This window comes from Oratosquilla oratoria, chromosome 32, assembly GCF_046742065.1.
Source record: "Oratosquilla oratoria isolate Oo_2021 chromosome 32, ASM4674206v1, whole genome shotgun sequence".
Classification (NCBI taxonomy): Eukaryota; Metazoa; Arthropoda; class Malacostraca; order Stomatopoda; family Squillidae; genus Oratosquilla; species Oratosquilla oratoria.
The window spans coordinates 31,517,252-31,544,751 of record NC_134808.1 but is presented as its reverse complement, the minus strand read 5'-3'; the positions used below and the strand labels follow the sequence as shown (position 1 = coordinate 31,544,751).

The 27,500-nt window shown below is 49.2% G+C and overlaps 1 protein-coding gene across 4 annotated transcripts in view; it reads left to right on the top strand.

Annotated features, from left to right (window-relative positions):
- Pi4KIIalpha (phosphatidylinositol 4-kinase II alpha) overlaps positions 1 to 27,500 on the top strand; it is a 209,697-nt gene that overhangs the window by 149,657 nt on the left and 32,540 nt on the right. The window lies entirely within an intron of this gene.

Sequence of the window (27,500 nt, the reverse complement as noted above, 5' to 3'; positions counted from 1 at the left end):
CTTTCCCTTTCTTTCCCTTTCTCGTATTTTTCCCTCGAGCGACGTCATGTCGACGTTCTAATGCTTGAAGTTGTTCCCTCCATTATTGATGTATCCCAATCCCTATAGCTTCCTACATAAATTTTTCGTCCTTTTTCCTTCCCTTTCTCCCCATTATTCCAACTTATTCTTCTTCCTTGCATTGCCTTCCCTTTCTCGTATTTTTCCCTCGAGTGACGTCATGTCGACGTGATGATGTTTGAAGTTCTTCCGTCCGTTATTAATATATCCCAATCCCCATAGCTTCTTCCATATATTTTTCATTATCTTTCCTTCCCTTTCTCTCCATCATTCCAACTTGTTCTTCCTTTCATTGCCCTCCAATTTTTCGTATTTTTCCCTCAAGTGACGTCATATCGACGTTCTAATGTTTGAAGTTGTTCCGTCCGTTATTGATGCAGTTGAGATGAATCTCTACTGAAGCTCCCTTGAGGTAGGTTCAGCCTCTCTACCTCATCACTGTGGCTTAATCCTGCTTGGTAAGGTATGTATGGTGAGAAATGTTGTGGTTGAGAATGAAGTCTGAAAATAACCAGCTTGTCCACACTGATTAGGTGCTACCATATACGACACTGATCTACCGCACCTGATGTGGAGAGGTGTTGGAAAGTGAAAACATTTACGAAACTACGGAAAAACAAGAAATGTCTTCTTTTTCAACTCCATTGAACCTAATGTCGAAATTTCCTGCAATTTACTACGCTGTTGGTCATTTTGTCATGATGGATTAGCTATAGATAAAAGCCTTTGGTCAAAGAGTTGATACTTTCTTACGTAATCTTTGCTGAGAGGTCCCTATATAAAAAAAAGGAAAAATGCCAAGTCTTTAGTCACCCAAAGACAGTTTTCTTTTGCAGACGGTGCATTTATTTATCTGGAAAGTATAGTTCCCGCTTAGCCCATTTTCCGTTGCTTGGGGTGAGGGGCAAATATAATTCAAAGAAAAGCGGATTCAAGATTATAAAAGTCGAAAAATAACAGCATAAACACGTATGTATATAAGAAATAATATAAGCTTAATTACGACGTAGAACAATCGAGTCCTATAGGAGAATGTTATCATATGATTTGTTTTACTTGTATGTTATTCAAATGCATCTACACTTGAGTGCATGAACCCAACCGTCAAAGCGGGCACGTTTTCTTTTCATGAAACCACAGTTTCGATTTGTTCTCGTGGTTTTGGTTGGAGATACGGCATTCATAAGTTGTAGGTATCTTAAATTTAATGTGAAATATATCGAGGGTACTTACAAGGAAGAGGTGACCAACGGTAAATTGGAGTGGTGGTCTTGGATCACTGAGATTTGCACAAGTTTTAGATCCACAAGTAGCATTGAGACAGCAGTATTGTGATGCAGACGACACCGAAAGGAGAGTTGCCAATGCGTGTATTTACTTTCTACATATGAATTTATTCATTTACTTAGTCTTTAATGATTACTATTGCTTGATTGTGCGCGGATATGCATACCACTTAGGATAACTACTATTTTATCGTTATTTTCTTTGTTATGAAATGGTGTACATGGAATTGAAGTGGTTATAGAACAATTCCCCCTCCTCCGCCTCCCGTCCTCTCCTCCTCACGTCACGAAGACACAGACTGAAAAATGGTTCATAAATATGATTGACTGAAAGGGTTGGGCAGTCTTGACAAAAATACCCTGTGCCTGTCATGTATTCGAAGAAAGAGAGAGCTGTGAGGGCAGCTTTCTCCATTACCCAAATATGCCCCCCTGGCCCTGTTTCTTTATGCGACTTGCATAACTAATCTGTGAAGATGTGAATTGATGATGATCATAGCCCCGTTGCATCAGCCCCAGTGACGTCATTCGCGCTGCACCACATTTCCCAATCGCATAGGCCACTTAGGTGAATAGGAGCGTCGGACATGCGCATTGCATTCGTGCATGCAAGCTCATGGGACACTTCTGCTTGCTTCTTTTTCTATTGTCGCCGTGTTGGCTGACTGGCGCCGGGGGCCGGGCCGAGGACTCTGCGTCAGGATAATCGAATTAGTTCGACAAGATGCACACGCTCATGCACTCCCCCCCCCCCACCAACACGCAAGGCATGTATAAGCACACGCAAATACAAATACACGCAAGCACAAATAATTGTATGTGCATTTGTGTGTGTGTGTGTGTGTGTGTGTGTGTGTGTGTGTGCGTGTGTGTGCGTGTGTGTGTGTTTTGTGTGTGTCACGTTAGTCTCATTCGGCCTCTAAGTAACATTCTCTCTGTATGTCTGCTTTCTGTACGTCTGTCTGTCTCTGTCTCTCCGTCTCTGTCTCCTCTCTCTCCCTCCCTCCCTCCCTCCCTCCCTCCCTCCCTCCCACCTATCCTCCTCTCTTCTCACAACAATATCCACAGATTGGACAGTATGATCTTTAATCCATCATTATTCCACTGTTGATGTTTGCCGTACTGGGGTGACAATTCTTCAGGTGGGATCTCATTGGGGTGACAATTCTTCAGGCGAGATCTCGTGGGGTGACGATTCTTCATATGGGAGTTCTGGGGTGACAATTCTTCACGTGGGATCTCGTGGGGTGACGATTCTTCATGTGGGAGTTCTGGGGTGACAATTCTTCACGTGGGATCTCGTGGGGTGACGATTCTTCATGTGGGAGTTCTGGGGTGACAATTCTTCACGTGGTCCAAATTAAGACCCGCATCAACAGCGGTAGTACTAGTGAAGACGACAACATTAGCAACACTATAAGCATGTACAGTATCAAACCGCAACAACCGCATCGGCAGCACCCACGAAACTGTAATTTCAGCAAGACGGTCTACATGATTGCAACGTCAACGAGGTAGAATGAGTTGCAACAAGCAGCAACAGCAACGCAAGCAACAGCAACACATAAGCAACGACAACAACATGTAAGCAGCAACCCCATACAAAAAACACTAAAATAGTAACAAGCAAAAATATATAATTGAAAAGCAGCAATAGAGGCAAAAAACACTAGTTGCAGGAAAAACTGCAATAATACCAACAGCAAAACATAAGTAACCCAATACAAAAAATCTGCAGCCAAGTAGTATCCAAGGCAAAAAAGAAAGGCAGCAGCTTTGCAAAGACACTAGTTGCAGAAGACACTGCAATAATACCAGCAGCAAAATATAACCAACAACCCAATACAAAAAATCAGCAGCCACGTAGTAGCAAAAGCAATAGAGACAGCAGCACCAACAGAGGAAACGACAAAAACATCAACCTCCCCCAAATCCAATAGTCGGTCGACGACAGGGAGGGTGGGCGTTTCTTGTTCGAAAGCCGCTGTCTCGCCCTCGTGCCTCTCCTCTCCAGCAGCGACGAGGCCAAATGGGGACATATTGTCCCTGCGGGGATGTTGGTGGACAATTTCCATCTGTCTATTCTTCTTGGGAGACGGGGGCTAGTGAGGGACGGAATCCTGTCCTCAGTCGTATAAAACCATAGTCTTAACCTCCTAGCCTCTGTCCCCACCCTAGGGTGAATAAAATCGCCTGGCGACAGGGGACTGGGTGGGAACTAGATTTCAGTGGCGAACAAAACTTGTCTGAAATGCATCACCTGCCGAGGTTTGAGCCCAGGCACATTAAGGTCAGAGCCGAGCATGCTACTTTGAAGCCAAATGAGACTAGCAGCGTGACTACCCCCCCCCTCTTCTCTCTCTCTCTCTCTCTCTCTCTCTCTCTCTCTCTCTCTCTCTCTCTCTCTCTCTCTCTCTCTCTCTCTCTCTCTCTCTCTCTCTCTCTCTCTCTCCGTATCATTTTTCTCTCTCTCCGTATCATTTTTCTCTCTCTCCGTATCATTTTTTTTCTCTCTCCGTATAATTTTTCTCTCCTTTCCTATCCTTCTTTCCTATCCCTCTTTCCTATCCCTCTCTCATTCCTATCCCTTTCTTTCCTATCCCTCTCTCATTCCTATCCCTCTTTCCTATCCATCTCTCCCTATTTCTTTCCTAACCCTTTCTTTTCTATCCCTCTTTCCTATCCATGTCTCCCTATTTCTTTCCTATCCCTCTCATTCCTATCCCTTTCTTTCCTATCCCTCTTTCCTATCCATCTCTCCCCATTTCTTCCCTATCCCTCTTCTATCTCTTAATTCTCCTATCTCTATCTCTCCAATCTCTCCTATATCTCTCTCCTATCCTATATCTCTCTCCTATCCTATATATGGGAGGCCGGCGTGAATCACGGTGACGTAGGGGGACAAAAATGTACAAAATAGATCGGATGACCGTAATCGACCAGATGTCCGTGATGGGGGAAATTTTAATTTTGATAGGAGAAATGTTAATGAGGCATTGAATGTCAATGAAGGACCAAATAATAATAATATAGAGCAAGGCATAAATAAAAAACAAAATGATAATATAAGACATGATATTGAAACTCAAAATGTGTCAAAAAGAAATAATCACGAGTTTCTTAAAACTATGTACTTTAATGCTCGTAGTATTAGGAACAAATTTCAAGAAATACAGGCGTATGTCAAAAGCGAAAATCTCGATATGATAGGAATAACTGAGACATGGTGAAATGGTACAGAGTTCGAAGCTGAATTTAATATTGCGGGATTTAAACACTTTCATCAGGATAGAAACCACAAGAAAGGTGGGGGTGTTCTATTGTACGTTAAAAACAATGTTCATGCTTGTGTTTTAGAGAAAGTGAAACAGGATGCATATGATAGTTTGTGGGTTGAGTTAACCCTAACAAATGGACAAAAAATGAATATAGGTGTAATATATAGGCCAAAGACATTATCATTAGCAGACGACAAACTGTTATTTCAAGAACTCTCTAGTTTCTGCAACCGGGATTTATTGATAATGGGTGATTTCAAATTTTACTGACATTGATTGGATGACCCTTGAACATGGCCATATAGGTAGTCGCTTGATTGATTTTCTTGGTGACAATTACTTAATTCAGCATGTAAAAGAGCCCACAAGATATGGAAACTTGCTCGATTTATTGATCACTAGCCGCGAAAGCATGGTAACTGATGTAGAAGTCGGTGAATCTGTTGCAAATAGCGATCACAATTTAGTCAGATTCAAACTACTAAACAATTTTAGAATAGATACTTGTGCTTCTAAAATACCCGATTTCAGTAAAGCTCAGTTCATAGAACTACGTCAGGAGCTTCAGCTTACAGATTGGGAAGCAAAATTAAACGAAAGGCCTGTAGATCAGATGTGGGAAATATTTCAAAATACGCTCACTAAGATGATTCAAACTTACATTCCTTTTAAGGACAGACGTTCCCCAAATCAGGCTCGCCCAAAGTGGCTCGACAAAGAAACTGAAAAAAGTATTGCTAAAAAGAGACAGGCTTATAAGAAATATAAGTGCTCGGGTGCATCTAATGACTGAAAGTTATGTATCAATACAGAGAGATTTAAAAAAGACAATAAGAAAAAGAAAACGACAATACGAAATGAACATCGCTGATAAATCCAAAGAGAATCCCAAAGAATTCTATAGTTACATTAGAGATAAAAAGGTTGTTAGGAATCACATTGGTCCACTATTATCTGCTGACGGTCAACTTGAATATTCAAATGAAGGAATGTGTAATATCTTAAACAATTATTTTAGCTCGGTATTCGTAAACGAAACACCTCAAAGTGAATTCCAAACTGAAACCTGTGAAAAGTCTGGGGTAAACTTACTCACTACGGTAAATATAACAAAAGAAAAAATTAAAAGGTGTATAGACAAACTCAAAGTTAATAAAACACCAGGGCCTGACGGTTGGCATCCAAGAATCTTAAAGGAAATGAAAAATGAGATTGTTGTTCCATTAGAAATTATTTTCAAGAAATCCATCATATCCGGAGATGTCCCAAGAGAATGGAAGCTAGCTAACGTTACTCCCATATTCAAAAAAGGTGACAAAAAGAAACCAAATAACTATAGGCCTATAAGTTTGACTTCGATCGTAGGAAAAATAATGGAAACTATCATCAGAGATGATATCGAACATCATTTAGAAAGTAACCGTTTGATAAATGATAGCCAGCATGGTTTCAGACGGAAACGTTCTTGCGTGACTAACTTACTCGAATTCTACAACACAGTTATCTCGAATTATGACAAAAGAAACAATATAGATTTAATATATCTAGACTTTGCAAAAGCTTTTGATACCGTCCCACACGAAAGACTACTTACTAAATTAGCTTTGCATGGAATAAGTGGTAGCCTATTAGGTTGGACTAGTAATTGGTTGAAAGGTCGAAAACAGAGAGTTGTTTTAAATGGAAAAACTTCTGGATGGAAAAGTGTTGCAAGTGGAGTTCCTCAGGGTTCCGTTCTTGGGCCACTTCTATTCATAGTATATATAAATGATATAGACCATGGACTAAAATCTACCGTTTCCAAATTTGCTGATGATACAAAACTGTGCGGAGTGGCAAATGATCACTCAAACCAATTAGATATTCAAGAAGATTTAGATCAATTACAGCAATGGTCTGAAAAGTGGCTAATGAAATTTAACACAAGTAAATGCAAGGTAATGCACATAGGTAAAAATAACAGTAAGTACGATTACAAGTTATTTGGAAATTCGTTAACAAAAGTGGATAGTGAAAAAGATCTCGGCGTAATTATCAGTAACGACCTCAAATCATCCAAGCAGTGTATTTCAGCCTCTGAGAAAGCAAATAAGATTCTGGGATTGATTGCGCGATCTTTTGATTTCAAAAGTCCATCACTCATTAACAAGCTATATAAATCGTTAGTTCGTCCACATTTGGAATATGCTGTTTCCGTATGGTCACCGAATCTCATTAAAGACATTGACAGACTGGAAAAAGTACAACGGCGAGCCACAAAACTGATTCCAAATATCAAAAATAAATCATACGAAAATCGACTTAAGCACATGAATCTGTTTTCCCTAAAAAAGCGTAGACTCAGAGGTGACTTGATACAGGTCTTTAAGATTTTAAAGGGAATTGACAACATCAAAAGTGACCAAATTTTCACATTGAATGAGAATCAGACAAGAAACAATGGTCTCAAACTGTCCGGAAATAGATTCAATTTGGAAGTAGGTAGAAACAACTTTTCCAACCGTGTAGTTAATGAATGTAATAAACTTCCTGCACAGGTAGTGCAATGTAGTTCAGTTCGAAGCTTTAAGAATCATTTAGATAAATACCTAAGTAAGATGCTGTAATGATTATAATTTATGTTATATTATTTGTTTTTGTTTTGTTATAATTTGTCTGTCTGATTTGCATTTATTATTAGTTATATGTCAATTTATAATCATTTACTATTTACCTTTTTGTTTGTTATTCAACTATACCTATGCATTTATTTATGCATTTTATTTGTTATTTTTACATTATTATAGTTTTAATTTATTATTAATATTATTTTTTTTTTTTTTTTTTTTTTTTTTTTTTTTTTTCATCCGACCTAGATATGGATCAAAAGGTCTCCTGTCGGCATGCTCCGCCTTTGTAATCCTTTGTTATCTCTCCTATTTCTCTTCTATCCCTCTTTCCTATCCCTCATTCCTATCCCTTTCTTTCCTATCCATCTCTCCTATCCCTTTCTATCTCCTATCCCTCTCTTATCCCTCTTTCTTATCCCTCTTTCCTATCCCTCTTTCCTATCCCTCTTACTTATCCCTCTTACTTATCCCTCTTACCCCTCTTTCTTATCCCTCTCTTATCCCTCTTTCTTTCCTATCCCTCTTTCTTTCCTATCCCTCTTTCTTTCCTATCCCTCTCTTATCCCTCTCTCCTATCCCTCTCTCCTATCCCTCCCTTTCCTATCCCTCTTTCCTATCCCTCTCTTTCCTGTCCCTCTCTCCTATCCCTCTCTATCGCTCTTTCCTATCCCGCTCCTATCCCTCTTTCCTATCCCTCTTTCCTATCCCTCTTCCCTATCCCCCTTTCCTATCCATCTCTTTCCTATCCCCCTTTCCTATCCATCTCTTTCCTATCCCCCTTTCCTATCCATCTTTCCTATCCCTCTTTCCTATCCCTCGTTCCTATCCCTCTCGTTCCTACCCCCCTCTCGTTCCTACCCCCCTCTCGTTCCTACCCCCCTCTTTCCTACCCCCCTCTTTCCTACCCCCTCTTTCCTACCCCCCTCTTTCCTATCCCTATCTCTTTCCTATCCCTATCTCTTTCCTATCCCTCTCTTTCCTATCCCTCTCTTTCCTATCCCTCTCTCCTATCCCTCTCTCCTATCCCTCTCCTATCCCTCTCTTTCCTATCCCTCTTTCCTATCCCTCTCTTTCCTATCCCTCTCTTTCCTATCCCTCTCTTTCCTATCCCTCTTTCCTATCCCTCTCTCCTATCCCTCTCTTTCCTATCCCTCTTTCCTATCCCTCTCTTTCCTATCCCTCTTTCCTATCCCTCTCTTTCCTATCCTTCTTTCCTATCCCTCTCTTTCCTATCCCTCTCTTTCCTATCCCTCTCTTTCCTATCCCTCTCTTTCCTATCCCTCTCTTTCCTATCCCTCTTTCCTATCCCTCTCTTTCCTATCACTCTCTTTCCTATCCCTCTCTTTCCTATCTCTCTTTCCTATCCCTCTTTCCTATCCCTCTCTTTCCTATCCCTCTCTCCTATCCCTCTTATCTACCTCGTTTCTCCTTCCTCCACTTTCTCTATTCCCACCACTCCCTTTTTCCCCTCCACTCCTTTTCCCTCCACTTCCTCTCTTCACTCCACTCCCCCTTTTCTCTCCTTTCCCCAACCTCTACCCCATTATCCCTAACCTCTACTCCCTCCTATACTTCCCTGTTCCCTCCCTCTTCCCTCCCTCCTCACTCCCTCCTCACTCACTCCTCGTCCTGCTCGTTGTCTCATCTCAACTGAATAAAATCGACTGACGTTATCAAGACAGAAGGTGGGAAGAGTGACGCTCAAGAATGAACGAGATACTTAGTTCCGTCCACCACAGAGAGATGGAGCCACAGAACAAATTCGTGCAGCCAAGGGTACGTCACACCCTAGGCCCTGCAGTCTGTGTATTACATGGAGCTGATGTGGGGTAGGGGGGTGTACTTCATCATGGTCTTGGATCGCGTGTTGGACTCGTGATCGACAGCTAGTATCCTTCCGGAAGAGAGCTCAGAGCTCATGATGATAGATCTATGGGTAATGCTGACCCCCCCACACACACAACTCCCCGCCCACGAGAGTTGGAGTAACGGCTCGAAGCGCAGCGATACTGAATTTTTTCAGCCCTGGGCGGGATGCAAACTCGGACAGCTGAGTTAGCACTTGCGAACGCTACCACTGCGCCGTCGAGCCGTGTGTGCTGGTGTGCGTGCGAATCAGGCGAATGTCGATAATAGTAATTCATTCTTTACAAAAGAAAAAAAGAAAAATCGTGACTTCACGCCTTCGGTACATTTTGTTTGGAGGAACGTCTTTCCAAAGCCGGTCGCCCGATACCTCTTCTTGGGGTGCTGTCGTGACGACGGCGTATTTTCAAACTTCACACCATTTGGAGGGAAATAAGTAACGTACACAATGTAATAATGATAATTATCATTAGATATACTGACGTCACAAATGTAATGTGACGTCATAAGAACGTAGTGGCAATGTGGCCTGTGACGTCAGGGAATGTGGCCTGTGACGTCAGGGAATGTGGCCTGTGACGTCAGGGAATGTGGCCTGTGACGTCAGGGAATGTGGCCTGTGACGTCAGGGAATGTGGCCTGTGGCGTCAGAGAATGTGGCCTGTGGCTTCAGAGAATGTGGTCTGTGGCTTCAGAGAATGTGGTCTGTGGCTTCAGAGAATGTGGTCTGTGGCTTCAGAGAATGTGGTCTGTGGCTTCAGAGAATGTGGTCTGTGGCTTCAGAGAATGTGGTCTGTGGCTTCAGAGAATGTGGTCTGTGGCATCCTCTTCTTACTCCTCGTACTCGTCCTGGTCCTCCTCTTACTCCTCGTCCTCTTCATCCTCACCTGGCCGAGGTCCAAAATCAAAGCCCCACCCCATCCCCACGGCGACTTGGGGTCAAGAGCCCCATGCGGGGCTCTTGATCGAATAAACAAACTAATGTCCCTATTTTGGGGGGCTTCAATGGTAACCCTCACCGACCAGTCACTGAGCATTCTTTTACGATTGGCGTCACGGCTTTGAAGCGAATTTCACCTACCTACCCGTCGACGACGTAAGTCGCTTCGATGTTTCTTTGTCGCTGTCACGTCTTCTTCGGCCTCCCTCAACTCCCGATCTGCCATTCGCCCTCTCTCTCGATCCCTCTCACTCTCCCCGTCCCTGTCACTTCCCTTCTCCTGATCTCACTCGTCCTCCCATCCTACCTTCTGTCGTTTCACATCACGATACTTCTCGCACGTACCTTCCGTGTGGTTCCCATGTCCCTGCCCACATCCTCTCATGTCCCTTACGTGCCCCTTTCTGACACTTCTGCCCCACCTCCTCTGCCCATCTCCTCTGCCCATCCCCTCTGCCCATCCCCTCTGCCCATCTCCTCTCCCCATCTCCTCTCCCCATCTCCTCTCCCCATCTCCTCTCCCCATCTCCTCTCCCCATCTCCTCTCCCCATCTCATCTACCCCTACTGTGCCCCTCTTCTGCCCCTATTATGCCCCTTTCTCTACCCCCTCTCCTCTGCTCCCCTTCTCTGCCCCTCATCTCCCCCTCCCCCTCATCTCCCCCTCTCTGTCCCTTCTCTCCCCCCCTCTGTCCCTTCTCTCCCCCTCTCTGTCCCTTCTCTCCCCCTCTCTGTCCCTTCTCTCCCCCTCTCTGTCCCTTCTCTCCCCCTCTCTCTCCCTTCTCTTTCCCCTCTCTGTCCCTTCTCTTCTCTCCCCTCTCTGTCCTCTTCTCTCCTCTCTCTGTCCTCTTCTCTCCCCTCTCTGTCACTTCTCTCCCCCTCTGTCCCTTCTCTCCCCCTCTCTGTCCCTTCTCTCCCCCTCTCTGTCCCTTCTCTCCCCCTCTCTGTCCCTTCTCTCCCCCTCTCTGTCCCTTCTCTCCCCCTCTCTGTCCCTTCTCTCCCCCTCTCTGTCCCTTCTCTCCCCCTCTCTGTCCCTTCTCTCCCCCTCTCTGTCCCTTCTCTCCCCCTCTCTGTCCCTTCTCTCCCCCTCTCTGTCCCTTCTCTCCCCCTCTCTGTCCCTTCTCTCCCCCTCTGTCCCTTCTCTCCCCCTCTCTGTCCCTTCTCTCCCCCTCTCTGCCCCTCTCTGTCCCTTCTCTCCCCCTCTCTGTCCCTTCTCTCCCCCTCTCTGTCCCTTCTCTCCCCCCTCTTTGCCCCTTCTCTCCCCCTCTTTGCCCCTTCTCTCCCCCTCTTTGCCCCTTCTCTCCCCCTCTTTGCCCCTTCTCTCCCCCTCTTTGCCCCTTCTCTCCCCCTCTTTGCCCCTTCTCTCCCCCTCTTTGCCCCTTCTCTCCCCCCTCTCTGCCCCTTCTCTCCCCCTCTCTGCTCGTCTCCCCTTCTCTCTCTCTCTCTCTCTCTGCCCCTTCTCCCCCCCTCTCTGCCCCTTGCTCCCCCTCTCTGGCCCTTACTCCCCCTCTCTGCCCCTCGCTCCCCCTCTCTCTGCCACTCACTCCCCCTCTCTCCCCCTCCTCCCCTCTCTGCCCCCCTTCTCTCCCCCTCTGCCCCTGCTCTCCCCCTCTTTGCCCCTTCTCTCCCCCTCTTCGCCCCTTCTCTGCCCCTTCTCTGCCCCTTCTCTCCCCCTCTCTGCCCCTTCTCTCCCCCTCTCTGCCCCTTCTCTCCCCCTCTCTGCCCCTTCTCTCCCCCTCTCTGCCCCTTCTCTCCCCCTCTCTGCCCCTTCTCTCCCCCTCTCTGCCCCTTCTCTCCCCCTCTCTGCCCCTTCTCTCCCCCTCCTCTGCTCCTTCTCTCCCCCTCTCTCTTCCCCCTCTCCCCCTCTCTTCCCCTTCTCTCCCCCTCTCTGCCCTCTCTCCCCCATCTCTCCCCCTTCTCCTTCCCCCCTCCCCCTCGCTCCCCTCCTCTGCTCCTTCTCTCCCCCTCCTCTGCTCCTTCTCTCCCCCTCCTCTGGTCCTTCTCTCCCCCTCCTCTGCTCCTTCTCTCCCCCTCCTCTGCTCCTTCTCTCCCCCTCTTCTGCCCCTTTCCTGTGGTCCTCTCGTACACCACCTACTGCGCCTCAGTCTCCCCGCCCATCATCATCCTGTATGCCCTTCAACCTCCGCCAACTTGACCACCTTTCTTCCCAAAGTTGACAGAATTGAACATAATGTCCGAAATGGATGTAGCGAGACGATTTTCGTGGCGTAATTTTAGGGACGGCTTGATTCCCAATTCATTGCTCGTAGAATGGCTGGCTCCCCGCACAATCATCCTTGTATTTTGTCGATGTCTTGTGTTCCTTATCTGGAGATTTTATTGCGTTTTTTCAGCTCTCCCTTCCCCATCGCTCTCCCTTCCCCATCGCTCTCCCTTCCCCATCGCTCTCCTTTCCCCATCGCTCTCCTTTCCCCATCGCTCTCCTTCTCCATCGCTCTCCTCCTCCATCGCTCTCCTCCTCCATCGCTCTCCTCCTCCATCGCTCTCCCTCTCCATCGCTCCCCCTCTCCATCGCTCCCCCTCTCCATCGCTCTCCCTCTCCATCGCTCCCCCTCTCCATCGCTCTCCCCCGTCCCCCTCCCTCTTACCCTCCTCCCCTGTCCCCCTCCCCCTCCCTCTTACCCTCCCCCTCACCCCTCCCCCTCCCCCTCCCTCTTACCCCTCCCCCTCCCTCTTACCCCTCCCCCTCCCTCTTACCCCTCCCCCTCCCTCCTACCTTTCCCCCTCCCTCTTACCCTCCCTCTCCCTCTTACCCCCCCTCTCCCTCTTACCCCCCTCTCCCTCTTACCCCCCCTCCCTCTCCCCCTCCTCCCTCTCCCTTCCCCCCTCTCCCCTCCCCACCCCCGTAACCCGACCGTCGCCGGTACGAAACCGGAGCCCGTGGGCCCCGGTTTCGATTGGCCTCCCACCTTCCCCTCCCCCTCCCCCCTCCCCCCTCCAATCACTTCCCATTACCTTGACCCAACTCCCACCCTCCCTTAGATAGTTTTCACCTTTCCCTTCAACACTCCCATTACCTTTCCCTGTCACACTCCCTGTCGCACTCCACTCCCTTCACTCCCGTTTGGTGGTGTATTGGCTGCGTAAGTATTGTCCCGTCGCTGTTTTAGGGACTCGTGACATCCCTATTGACCAATATTGTTTCACTCAGATAAATAGGAATGATGAATATGGTGATGGTGATGATGGTAATGATGGTGATGATAGTAATGATGATTATAGTATTGGTGAGGATTATAGTAATGATAATGATTATAGTAATGATGGTGACGGTGATGATGATGATGATAATAGTGATGACGGTGATGGTGATGGTGACGGTGATGATAGATAAATGTGTGAAAAATAAGAAAGAGGCTCTGATCCCTCCTTAGTTGCCTGAGCCCGGCCTTAAATCTCTCCACCTCTTCGGGGCCATGTTGTTGTTGTTGTCCTCGAGGAGAGAAGCGCTGGTTTTGCCCACGAAATGTTATTTCCACACCCTCCTCCACCACCCCCACCACCATCACCACCACCCCTCCCCCCACCATCATCACCACCACCCCCTCCCCCACCATCACCACCACCACCCCCTCCAGCATCACCACCACCACCCCCTCCAGCATCACCACCACCACCCCCTCCAGCATCACCACCACCACCCCCTCCAGCATCACCACCACCACCCCCTCCAGCATCACCACCACCACCCCCTCCAGCATCACCACCACCACCCCCTCCCCCCACCATCACCACCACCACCCCCTCCCCCCACCATCACCACCACCACCACCACCCCCTCCCCCCACCATCCACCACCACCACCCCCTCCCCCCACCATCACCACCACCACCCCCTCCCCCCACCATCACCACCACCACCACCCCCTCCCCCCACCATCACCACCACCTCCACCACCAACCTTTCCACCACCACTACCCATTCCACCCCACCCCACCCCACCTACCCCTCCACCCACCCCTCCACCCCACCTCACTCCACCTACCCCTCCACCCCACCTCACTCCACCCCACCTCACTCCACCCCACCTCACTCCACCCACCCCTCCACCCCACCTCACTCCACCTACCCCTCCACCCCACCTCACTCCACCCACCCCTCCACCCCACCTCACTCCACCTACCCCTCCACCCCACCTCACTCCAACAACCCCTCCACCCCACCTCACTCCAACAACCCCTCCACCCCACCCCACTCCATCAACCCCTCCACCAACCCTCCACTCCATCAACCCCTCCACCAACCCTCCACCAACCCTCACTCCTACTAATCCCTCCTTCACTCGTGCCCCACTCCATCCACCCTAACCGCCAACTTCACCTCTACCACTACAACAACTCCCCTCCCCCCCCCCCCGCCCGCCCGCCAACGCCGCCCCCCATTACCCTCCACGCCATCGTCCACAATCCCGTCCCCCGTGTGTAAGCACACGTACACCGTGGGCTTTTCACCAAACCACGTGCGTGTGCGCGTGCGTGCGTTCGTGCGTGAGTGAGTGCGTGAGTGTTAGTGTGTGTGTTCACTTACCTGTACGTGTCTTCCTTGAGAGGGGAGGGGAGGGGAAGTGAGGGGAGGGGAGGGGAGGTGAGGGGGAGGGGAGAGGAAACGAGGAGAAGGGGTGGGAAGGGAGGGGAAGTGAGGGGAGAGGAAGGAAGGGGGAGAATGTATTTTGTTTTTTCTCACTTCCTGAAATGGCCACGGGCTTCTGTCCTTGTGGACAATATCTCAACGAAAGGGTGGAGAAGTCTTAAAAGCGAAATGCAGAAAGGAAGTAGGAACAGAACGGAGGAGCGCTAGTGAGGTGATCAGCATTCTCGTTTGAGGGGAGACGAGTCTCCTGTCTCCAAAGACTCCTGCGTAAATCTGGTCCAAAAGGGGTCTCACCAAAATAAGTACAATATTGACAGCATGTAGTCCCCATACCGGGGGGGGGGGGAGAAAGTATAGGAAAGGGGGGTGAAGGTGTGTGTGTGTGTGTGTGTGTGTGTGTGTGTGTGTGTGTGTGTGTGTATGTGTGTGTAAACACAAGTGTGCGCATATATGTAAAAGTGTGTGTGTGTGTGTGTGTGTGTGTCTATTGTAGTGCGCGCGTATATGTACAAGTTTGTGTGTGTGTGTGTGTGTGTGTGCGCGTGTGTGTGTGTGTGTGTGTGTGTGTGTGCGTATGTGTGCAAGTGTGTGTACGCTTGTGTATTTTACCTACCACCTAGTTGTATTATAAGGGAAGAGAGCTATGCTCGTAGTGACCCGTCTTTGTATCTTTCAGCATCTAGTTTGTTCTTAAATTCTTGTATGGTTTTTGCACACACTGTTGCCTTATCCAATTCGTTCCAGATATCTACCACTCTGTGTGGGAAACTATTCTTTTTCAGATCTCTTCTATACTATAACTATCCTTTTGAGTTTTTTTTTTTTTTTTAATATCCTCTTGTGTTTCTCTTAGCTCACTTTAATAAATCATCTCTGTCGAGGACTTCCACCCCTTTTATAATTCTGTAAATGGTCATTAGATCTCCTCTTTCTCTTCTTTATTCCAGGGTTGGTAGTTCCAGTTTGGACAATCTTTGTTCGTATGTCAATTTCGAGAATGCTGGTGCCAGCTTTGTCGTTGCTCTTTGGATTCTTTCTAATTACTTTATATTTTTTTTTTGTACTGGGTGTCCAAAGTGTCACAGTATACTCCAATCTTGGTCTCATCAGTGTGACTAATATTTTCTTTACCATTCCTCAGCCAAATTTACAAGTGTGTGCGCGCATGTGTGTACAAGTGTGTGTGTGTGTGTGCGCCTGTGAGTACAAGTGTGTGTATGTGTGTGTGTGCGCGCGCGCAAGCCTCTCCTTTTCCCTCCCCTGATATTTGGCCTCCTTAATTCCCTCTTTACTTCCCACCCTCCCTCCCTACCTCTCTTCCTTTTTCCGACTCTACCTATCTTCCTTCTTCCCTCCCTTCCTCCCTCCTTCCCTCCCTCCTTCCCTCTTCCCTCCCTTCCTTTCTTCCTTCCCTCCTCCCTCTTTCCTTCCCTCCTTCTTTCCTTCCCTCCTTCTTTCCTTCCCTCCTTCTTTCCTTCCCTCGTTCCTTCATTTTATCTCCCTCCCTCCCGCTTACCCTCCGTCCCGCTTACCCTCCGTCCCGCTTACCCTTCTACCCTCCCTCCCTCCCGCTTACCCTTCTACCCTCCCTCCCTCCCGCTTACCCTTCTACCCTCCCTCCCTCCCGCTTACCCTTCTACCCTCCCTCCCTCCCGCTTAACAGCCCTCCTTCCCTTCCTCCCCGCTTAACCGCCCTCCCTCCCTCCCTCCCGCTTACCCTTCTACCCTCCCTCCCGCTTAACCGCCCTTCCTCACTCCCGCTTAACCGCCCTCCCTCCCTCCCTCCCGCTTAACCGCCCTCCCTCCCTCCCTCCCTCCCGCTTACTCGCCCTCCCTCACTCCCGCTTACTCGCCCTCCCTCACTCCCGCTTACTCGCCCTCCCTCACTCCCGCTTACTCGCCCTCCCTCACTCCCGCTTACTCGCCCTCCCTCACTCCCGCTTACTCGCCCTCCCTCACTCCCGCTTACTCGCCCTCCCTCACTCCCGCTTACCCGCCCTCCCTCATTCCCACCTATCCTCCCTCCCTCCATCCCTCCCTCCTTCCCTCGTGCCTTCCCTCCCTCCCTCCCTTCTTCCCTTCTTCCCTCCAGGGAGTGCCTCTCCGTCTGGCTTTCCTTCGTCTTCCCTCGCCTCGTTTCTTTTTTCTCTGTCTGACCTTTTCTGTCTTGTGCAATTTCCTTCCCAATTTTTCTTTCCCTATCCTTATTCTTCCCACTTCCATTCCCCTCCCCCATTCCCTCTTCTATTCCCCCTCATACCCCTCCCTCCATTCTCCCTCCATACCCCCTCCCCCCATTCATCCCTCCCCCATTCACCCTTCATACCCCTCTCTTCATTCACCCCTCGTACCCCCTCCCTCCATTTTCTTTCCATGCTCCCCCTCCATTCCCCTCCTCCATTCACCTCTTCCTTTCCCTTCCTCCATTCCCCTACTCCATGCCCCCACTCCATGCCCCCCTCCATGCCCCTCCTCCATTCCTGTTCCATTCACCACTTCCATACTCCCTTCCTTTCCCCTCCTATTTCCCCTCGTTCCCCCTCCCATTCCCCCCTCCATTCCCCCTCACCTTCGTACCCCCTTTATTCCCACCTCCCCCTTATACCTTCTCCCTCCCCCTTATACCTTCTCCCTCCATTCCCCTTTATATCCCCTCCTCCATGTCCCCTCCTCCATTCCCCCCTCCATCCATGCCCCCCTCCATCCATGCCCCCATCATGCCCTCCCATCTCCAGCGCGCACACGTGTTGCCGCCTCACCTCCGTTCCACATTTCCTTCTGGCTTTCCTCGTCCTCCTCCTCTTTCAGTCTTCTTCTTCCTTAGTCTCCTCCTCGTTCTCTTACTCGTCCTCCTCCTCATTCTCCTCCTCGTTCTCCTCTTTCTCTTCCTTGTTTCCCTCACTTTTTCCTTCCTTCTCCTTCCTCCCTCCTTCCCTCCTTCCCTCCTTCCCTCCTCCGTCTCCTCCTTCCCTCCTTCCCTCCTCCGTCTCCTCCTTCCCTCCTTCCCTCCTCCGTCTCCTCCTTCCCTCCTCCATCCCCTCCTTCCCTCCTCCGTCTCCTCCTTCCCTCCTCCATCCCCTCCTTCCCTCCTCCGTCACCTCCCCTCCCTCCTCTCCTCCCCTCCCCTCCCTCCCTCCCTCCTCTCCTCCCCTCCCCTCCCTCCTCTCCTCCCCTCCCCTCCCTCCTCTCCTCCCCTCCCTCCTCTCCTCCCCTCCCTCCTCTCCTCCCCTCCCTCCTCTCCTTCCTCCCCTCCTTCCTCTCCCTCCTCCCCTCCCTCCTCTCCTTCCTCCCCTCCCTCCTCTCCTTCCTCCCCTCCCTCCTCTCCTTCCTCCCTCCTCTCCTCCCTCCTCCCCTCCCTCCCTCCTCCCCTCCCTCCTCTCCTCCCTCCCTCCTCTTCTCCCTCCTCTCCTCCCTCCCTCCTCTTCTCCCTCCTCTTCTCCCTCCCTCCTCTCCTCTCCTCCCTCCCTCCTCTCCTCCCTCCCTCCTCTCCTCTCTCCTCCCTCCCCTCCCCTCCCTCCTCTCCTCCCCTCCCTCCTCTCCTCCCCTCCCTCCTCTCCTCCCCTCCCTCCTCTCCTCCCCTCCCTCCTCTCCTCCCCTCCCCTCCCCTCCCCTCTCTCCTCCCCTCTCCTCCCCTCTCTCCTCTCCTCCCCCCTCTTCCCCCTCTCTCCTCCCTCCCTCCTCTCCTCCCTCCTCTCCTCCCTCCTCTCCTCCCTCCTCCCCTCCCTCCCTCCTCCCCTCCCTCCTCTCCTCCCTCCCTCCTCTTCGCCGTCCTCTCCTCCCCTCGACCTCCTCTCCCTACTGTACTCCCTCCCTCCTCTCCTCTCCTCCCTCCCTCCTCCTCCCTCCCTCTTCTCCTCTATCCCTCCTCTCCTCCCTCCTTCTCCTTTCCTCTCTCCCTCCTCTCGTCCCTCCCTCCCTCCCCTTCCTCTCTCCCTCCTCTCCTCCCTCCCTCCTCTCCTCTCTCCCTCCTCTCCTCCCTCCCTCCTCTCCTCCCTCCCTCCTCTCCTCCCTCCCTCCTCTCCTCCCTCCCTCCTCTCCTCCCTCCCTCCCTCCTCTCCTCCCTCCTACTTCCCTTCCTCCTTCCTCACTCCCTCTCTTCCTTCTTCCCTCGACCCTCCCTTGCTCCTCCCTCTCTCCTTGCTCCTCCCTCCTTTCTCCTCCCTCTTTCCTCCCTCCCTCCTCCCTCCCCTCCTCCCTCCCTCCAGGCGCCATTATCTTTGGGCGTTTCGTGTTTGCACCTCTGCCAGTGCCACTTGATCGATCCCCACTTCCTCCACACTCAATTTCCCTCCTCCACCCCTGCCATCCTCCACATCGCCCCGCTCCCCCTCCTCCACATCGCCCCGCTCCCCCTCCTCCACATCGCCCCGCTCCCCCTCCTCCACATCGCCCCGCTCCCCCTCCTCCACATCTCCCCGCTCCCCCTCCTCCACATCTCCCCGCTCCCCCTCCTCCACATCGCCCCGCTCCCCCTCCTCCACATCGCCCCGCTCCCCCTCCTCCACATCGCCCCGCTCCCCCTCCTCCACATCGCCCCGCTCCCCTCCACATCCTCCCCCGCCCCCCCTCCACATCCTCCCCCCGCCCCACCCCGACCACTCTCAATCGGCTCCATCCGCTTGGATCTCTCCACTCACGTGATTACCTCCATGTGGTTCTCTCCGTCTGTGTGGTTCCTTCTACGGGATTACCCTCTTCCCTCCACCTTATCCCCCCTCCATACGCGCAGTTCCCTCCATTGTATGCAGAACACTTTCCGCCCCCCATGCCCCCCTTCTCGCCCCCCGTGCTCCCCTTCTCGCCCCACGTGCTCCCTTTCTCGCCCCCGTGCTCCCCTTCTCGCCCCCCGTGCTCCCCTTCTCGCCCCCCGTGCTCCCCTTCTCGCCCCCCATGCTCCCCTTCTCGCCCCCCGTGCTCCCCTTCTCGCCCCCCGTGCTCCCCTTCTCGCCCCCCCCGTGTTCCCCTTCTCGCCCCCCATGTTCCCCTTCTCGCCCCCCGTGCTCCCCTTCTCGCCCCCCGTGCTCCCCTTCTCGCCCCCCCTGCTCCCCCTCTCGCCCCCCTTGCTCACCTTCTCGCCCCCCGTGCTCCCCTTCTCGCCCCCCGTGCTCCCCTTCTCGCCCCACGTGCTCCCCTTCCCGCCCCCGTGCTCCCCTTCTCGCCCCCCGTGCTCCCCTTCTCGCCCCCCATGCTCCCCTTCTCGCCCCCCATGCTCCCCTTCTCGCCCCCCATGCTCCCCTTCTCGCCCCCCATGCTCCCCTTCTCGCCCCCCATGCTCCCCTTCTCGCCCCCCACGCTCCCCTTCTCGCCCCCCACGCTCCCCTTCTCGCCCCCCATGCTCCCCTTCTCGCCCCCCATGCTCCCCTTCTCGCCCCCCATGCTCCCCTTCTCGCCCCCATGCTCCCCTTCTCGCCCCCATGCTCCCCTTCTCGCCCCCCATGCTCCCCTTCTCGTCCCCATGCTCCCCTCCTCGCCCCCCATGCTCCCCTTCTCAAAGATTACAAAGGCAAAAGCATGCCGACAGGAGACCTTTTTATCCAAATCTCGGTCGGATGCAAAAAAAAAAAAAAAAAAAAAAAAAAAAAATCATATTAATAATAAATTAAAACTATAACAATGTAAATAACAATTAAAATACATAAATAAATGCATTGGTATAGTTGAATAACAAACAAACAGGTAAATAGTAAATGATAATAAATTGACTTATAACTAATAATAAATGAAAATCAGACAGACAAATGATAACAAAACAAAAACAAATAATATAAGATAAATTATAATCATTACAGCATCTTACTTAGGTATTTATCTAAATGATTCTTAAAGCTTCGAACTGAACTACATTGCACTACCTGTGCAGGAAGTTTATTCCATTCATTAACTACACGGTTGGCAAAGTTGTTTCTACCTACTTCCAAATTGAATCTATTTCCGGACAGTTTGAGACCATTGTTTCTTGTCTGATTCTCATTCAATGTGAAAATTTTTTCACTTTTGATGTTGTCAATTCCCTTTAAAATCTTAAAGACCTGTATCAAGTCACCTCTGAGTCTACGCTTTTTTAGGGAAAACAGATTCATGTGCTTAAGTCGATTTTCGTATGATTTATTTTTGATATTTGGAATCAGTTTTGTGGCTCGCCGTTGTACTTTTTCCAGTCTGTCAATGTCTTTAATGAGATTCGGTGACCATACGGAAACAGCATATTCCAAATGTGGACGAACTAACGATTTATATAGCTTGTTAATGAGTGATGGACTTTTGAAATCAAAAGATCGCGCAATCAATCCCAGAATCTTATTTGCTTTCTCAGAGGCTGAAATACACTGCTTGGATGATTTGAGGTCGTTACTGATAATTACGCCGAGATCTTTTTCACTATCCACTTTTGTTAACGAATTTCCAAATAACTTGTAATCGTACTTGCTGTTATTTTTACCTATGTGCATTACCTTGCATTTACTTGTGTTAAATTTCATTAGCCACTTTTCAGACCATTGCTGTAATTTATCTAAATCTTCTTGAATATCTAATTGGTTTGAGTGATCATTTGCCACTCCGCACAGTTTTGTATCATCAGCAAATTTGGAAACAGTAGATTTTAGTCCATGGTCTATATCATTTATATATACTATGAATAGAAGTGGCCCAAGAACGGAACCCTGAGGAACTCCACTTGCAACACTTTTCCATCCAGAAGTTTTTCCATTTAAAACAACTCTCTGTTTTCGACCTTTCAACCAATTACTAGTCCAACCTAATAGGCTACCACTTATTCCATGCAAAGCTAATTTAGTAAGTAGTCTTTCGTGTGGGACGGTATCAAAAGCTTTTGCAAAGTCTAGATATATTAAATCTATATTGTTTCTTTTGTCATAATTCGAGACAACTGTGTTGTAGAATTCGAGTAAGTTAGTCACGCAAGAACGTTTCCGTCTGAAACCATGTTGGCTATCATTTATCAAACGGTTACTTTCTAAATGATATTCGATAGCATCTCTGATGATAGTTTCCATTATTTTTCCTACGATCGAAGTCAAACTAATAGGCCTATAGTTATTTGGTTTCTTTTTGTCACCTTTTTTGAATATGGGAGTAACGTTAGCTAGCTACCATTCTCTTGGGACATCTCCGGATATGATGGATTTCTTGAAAATAATTTCTAATGGAACAACAATCTCATTTTTCATTTCCTTTAAGATTCTTGGATGCCAACCGTCAGGCCCTGGTGTTTTATTAACTTTGAGTTTGTCTATACACCTTTTAATTGTTTCTTTTGTTATATTTACCATGCTCCCCTTCTCACTTCCCCAATGCTCCCCTTCTCACTCCCCCAATGCTCCACTACTCTCCTCCCTGTGTGCAATGCGAATTTGATGTCTTGTACAGGTGAGAGGTCATCTTGTAGGTATCTGCCTGCCTGCCCCCTTTTTACACATCCTGTAGGGTGTTATCCTATTTGTCTCTTCATGCGCACACCCTGTATGGGGGTGCGGGGTTGAGGTGTGGAGGCACATGCATCCCAGTCAGAATGCGGGTGGGTGGCTTTCACATTCCGTGTCGTTGTATGAATCAGTGTGTGTGTGTGTGTGTGTGTGTGTGTGTGTGTGTGTGTGTGTGTGTGTGTGTGTGTGTGTGTGTGTCTGTCTGTCTGTCTGTCTGTCTGTCTGTCTGTCTGTCTGTCTCTGTCTGTCTGTGTCTGTCTGTGTCTCTGTGTGTGTGTTTACACGCACACGCACGGAACGTTTAAAAGAGAATTTGATAAACTGCTGCCCCACCCCCATACGTTTGAGGCCCTTTGGAGTGGTTTGGGGGTTGGCGCCTGGAGAGAGAGAGAGAGAGAGAGAGAGAGAGAGAGAGAGAGAGAGAGAGAGAGAGAGAGAGAGAGAGACTGACTGACTGACTGACTGACTGACTGACTGACTGACTCACTGACTGACTCACTGACTGACTGACTGACTGACTGACTGACTGACTGACTGACTGACTGACTGACTGACTGACTGACTGACTGACTCACTCACTCACTCACTCACTCACTCTTCGATGTCACCGCACTCTTCTCTTCTTCCTCCTCTTTCCCCTCTACATCCTCTTCCTCTTCTTCCTTCTCTTCCTCCTCTTCCTTCTCCTCTACCTTCTCCTCTTCCTTCTCCTCTTCCTTCTCCTCTTCCTTCTCTTCCTTCTCCTCCTCTTCCTCCTCCTCTTCCTTCTGCTCCTCCTTCTGCTCCTCTTCCTTCTCCTCCTCTTCCTTCTCCTCCTCTTCCTTCTCTTCCTCATCCTCTTCCTCTTCATCCTCTTCATCCTCTTCCTCCTCCTCATCCTCCTCTTTCTCCTCTTCCTCCTCTTCCTTCTCTTCTTCCTTCCTCCGCTTTTTCCTTCTCTTCCTCCTCTTCCTTCTCTTCCTCCTCTTCCCTCTCTTCCTCCTGTCCCTCCTTTCTCCTCCTCTTACTCTTCCTCCTACCTCTTCCTCCTTTTCTTCTCTTCCTCTTCCTCCTTTTCTTTTCCTCCTCTTTCTCTTCCTCTTTCTCTTCCTCTTTCTCTTCCTCTTTCTCTTCCTTTCTCTTTCTCTTCCTTTCTCTTCCTTTCTTTCTCTCCCTCTTTCTCTCTCTTCCTCATCCTCCTGTCATCAATGGCTTCCAACAGCAGATTGCTCCTTGCTCCACAACAACGCCGCCACCACCACCACCTCCTCACTCTACACCCTCCCTCCCTCCCTCCCTCCCTCCCTCCCCTCCTTCATTTGGCTGTCTTCCGCTCTCTTCCTCCCTTCCATTCACTTCCTCTTCTCATCGTCGTCACTTACCTTTTTCACTCTCCCTCCCCTCCTCTCCCCTCTGCTTCCTCCTCTCCCTCAAGGGTGGGAAAAGAGAACCAGTTCTTGTGTTGAGGAAGAGGAGAAGAAAGAGGAGGAGGAAGAAGAGAAGGAGGAGGAGGAAGAGGAGCAAGAGCTAGCCTCGTGACAAAGTGGGGATGACTTTCAGGCCGAACGGTTCTGCACGGGAATGGTTTGTCGAGGTGACGTGGCAACAGTAATAAAGAAAATAATAACAAATAAACCAAAAATAAATAGAATAAATAGATGCATATACCAAATGCCATTTCCCCCTTACAAGGGAGGTAGCCAAAAAACAAAAGCATAAAATCCACCCCCTCCACCCATTCCATCCCCACACACTCCACTCCCATTCCCCCCTCCTTCCTTCTTATCTTGGCTCCTCTTGGATGGCGGGTCATCCCTGCATCCCGCCCACTGCCCTGGGTCAGAAGCAATGTAGCAAGACGCAGCACATCCACAGCAAGGCTGCTTCATTTACTCGGCGACCCCCCCCCCCCCTCTCCGTCCCCTCGTGCAGAAAAGGAGAAGACGGGGAGAAATCCCTTTCGGCTGCATCAAAATGTCATTCACACTCCCTCACTCCCATCCCCATCATCCACCTACTCCCTTCCATGCATCACAACATCATCCATGCACAACCATTCTCCACTCACCCCTATCTTCTGTCTTCTCCCTTCCTTCCTCAACAGACATACCACTCTTTCCCATTGCCCCTTTTACTCCACCCATTCATCTCATCCTTGGTCGCCCCCTCATATTCACTTATTCCACCTCCATCTTCCACGTTTTTACTAACCTTTCTTCACTCATTCTTTCCATGTATCCAAACCACCCCAATACTCTTTCATCAACCCCATCTCCCAACTCCCTTTCCACCCTCATTCTCCTCACCTCCTCGTTTCTCACTCTATCCAGCCTAGTAACCCCTATCATACTTCTCGGGCACCTCATTTCAAACACGTTCAAACTCCTATCTTCCTCTTTTATGTTCCATGTTTCTGCCCCATACAGTGCTGTCAGCACAATCACTCCTTCATACAATCTCTTCTTAGCATCAATTCCCAAGTGTCTATTTCCCGTTACACTCCTTAATCCCCCAAGGCATTTACTTGCTTCTCTCAATCTACATTCTACCTCCACCTCCACTGCCCCCTCTCCCACCACATTTGCACCTAAGTATCTAAAACTGTCCACTTCCTCCAGTCTCTCCCTTAATACTCTCTTCCAATTTGCTACCATTCTCCCCTTGTATATATCATCACCTTGCATTTACCCACATTTATCTTCAACTTCCTTCTTTCGCACACCTTCCCAATTTCTATCACTCCCTCCCTCAATCCTTCCTCTGATTCTGCCACAAGCGCAGTGTCATCAGCAAACAACAACTGGCTATCTCCCATTTTTTTCCCATTTCCTTTAACCATCTCCAATTCCCGGCCCATTACCCTTGAGTTTACCTCTCGCACTACCCCATCCATGTATAAATTGAACAGCCAAGGTGACATAACATCCCTGGCGAAGTCCCACCTTTACCTCAAACTACTCGCTATCCATTTCTTATTCAAACACAGGTTCTACTAATCTCGTAAAAACTCTCTACTGCTCTTAACAGCTTTCCTTATATCACATACATCTGCAATACCTCCCACATTGCCTTCCTGTCTACCATGTCATAAGCCCTTTCCAAATCCATAAAGGCCCCAAAAAACATCCTTATATTTTCCTAAAGCTTTCTCACATATCGGTCGTACCACAAAAATCTGATCCACACAACCCCTACCTGTCCTACACCCACACTGTTCCTCACCAATTACTCCCTCTGTTCCTCTCCTAATCCTCTCAATCGAAAACTTCCTATAAGCCTTCCCAACTACACTCAACAAACTGATCCCTCTAAAACTACTACTCACACTTGTCCCTTTTTCCCTTGTAAAGTGGAACTTTACAGGCACTCCTCCAGTCCTCCGGAACTCTCCCCTCTTAAACAAACATTAAACAACCTCATCAGCCAGTCCATCATCACTGTACCTCCCCCTTTTTTTTTTAGACACCCCGCATGACACCCATCCAACTTAGGTGCCTTACCTGCTCTCATCATTTTAACAACTGCTTTCACTTTATCTTTCCCATTCATTCCCTTTCCTTCACCCATTCTACTCCCACCTTCATTCCTCCTCCTTCCTCCTCTTTTCTTTCCTTCCTCCTATTTCCCATAACTTCCTCCTCCATCACCCCCTGTACTCCTTCCCTCACCCCCTGTACTCCCTCCTCTCCCCTCCCCTCCCCTCCACTACCTTCCCCTTTCCCCCACTCCCCTCCCTTCCCCTCTCCCCCACTCCCCTCCCTTCCCTTCCCTCCCCTCCCCACCCTTCTCTTTGTCTTCCCTCCCTTCCCTCACGCCCTCCCCTCCCTTTCCACACGCCCTGCCTCCCTTCCCTCTCGCCCTCCCCTCACTCCCTTCCCACACTCCCTCCCAACCCTCCCTCCTCTGTACCACTCCACTTACATACTGAAAGACACTCCCTACTATCCGCTTCCACCTCCTCCTCCTCCCCTTCCCATTCCTCTTCACTTTCTTCTCCCCTCCTCTCCCCGTCACCATTCCCTTCCCTCCTCCCCATGTCATCACCCCTCTTCCCCTCCCCTCCTCCCCATCTCATCACCCCTCTTCCCCTCCCCTCCCTTTTCTTCCCTACCCTCTTCCATCCCCCATCTCTTCCCCTTCACCTCATTTTCTCCTCTCCCTTCCCTTCCTTTCCCTTCTCCTCCTCCTCCCCTCCTCCTCCTCCCCTCCTCCTCCTCCCCTCCTCCTTCACCCCGCATGACTCAGACAGCCAAAACTCCCGTGGTTAGTTGATAAGCCCCTCCCTCCGTCACTCCCTCCATTCACCCACTCCCTACCACCCATCCGAACACCGAACACCCTCCATCCCCTCCCTTCCCTCCCTTCCCTCCCCTCTCTCCCCTCCCTTCCCTTTCCTCCCTTCTTTCCCTTCCTCCCCTTCCTTCCCTTCCTCCCCTTCCTTCCCCTCCCTCCCTCCCTCTTCCCTCCCTCCCTCCCTCCCTCTTCCCTCCCTCCCCTCCCTCCCTTCCCTCGTTTACCTGCTGGCCTCCCTTTCCTTCTCTTTAGTCACTCTTCCTCCTCTCCAGGCGAGTTTATCAACGCTGAATTTCCTAACGTCTTGCTGGTTTTACTAATAAAGTTGTTGATCATTTGTTTACCCAACCGCGATAACTCTTATCCTGTTTTAGGGACTTTTTTTTGGGGGGTGGGGGGATTAAATCTGATGGCAGAACGATCGAAAATATAAGTGACACGAAAAAGGTAGAGGAAAACTGACCTACAGTTTATTTAACCTTCACTTTAATCGTTCATTTATTTACCTATTTACTTACCTAATTTTATTCAATGTTATTTATTTTTTTATTTATTCATTATCATATTGTTTATTTTCGTTTTCATTTTTTTTATATTATTTTATTTATTTATTTTTATTTATTTTTTTATCTATTTACTTACCTAATTTAACTTGATCTTATTTTTTGATTAATTATCATATTGTTTATTATTTATTTTTATTTTTTATTTTTTGTTTTGTATTATTTTATTTATTTTTATTTATTTTTATTTATTTATTTATTTTTTTGGCACCCGTCTTTGTTGGTTTGGCTCCCCGACAGGAGCAGGAGTGTACGGTATCCCGACTCCCATGGGCATTGGATTAAGAACACAAGAATGAAGGAGACAGCAAGAAACCATAAGGCCTACACTAGGCAGTTCCATGCCCCTTATCACCTGTCATCCCTATATTTGTTATCTCACCTTCTCTTTAAACAACCCATTGTTTCAGCGCTCGCTGCTACATGGTCACGAAGTCAATTCCATTCGTTAACCACTCTGTTAGTAAGCCAGTTCTTGCCTATTTCCTTCTTAAATCTAAATTTGTCCAATTTAAATCCATTACTGCAAGTCCTGCCCTCCCTCCTTCCTTCCTTTCTCTTCCGTCTCCTC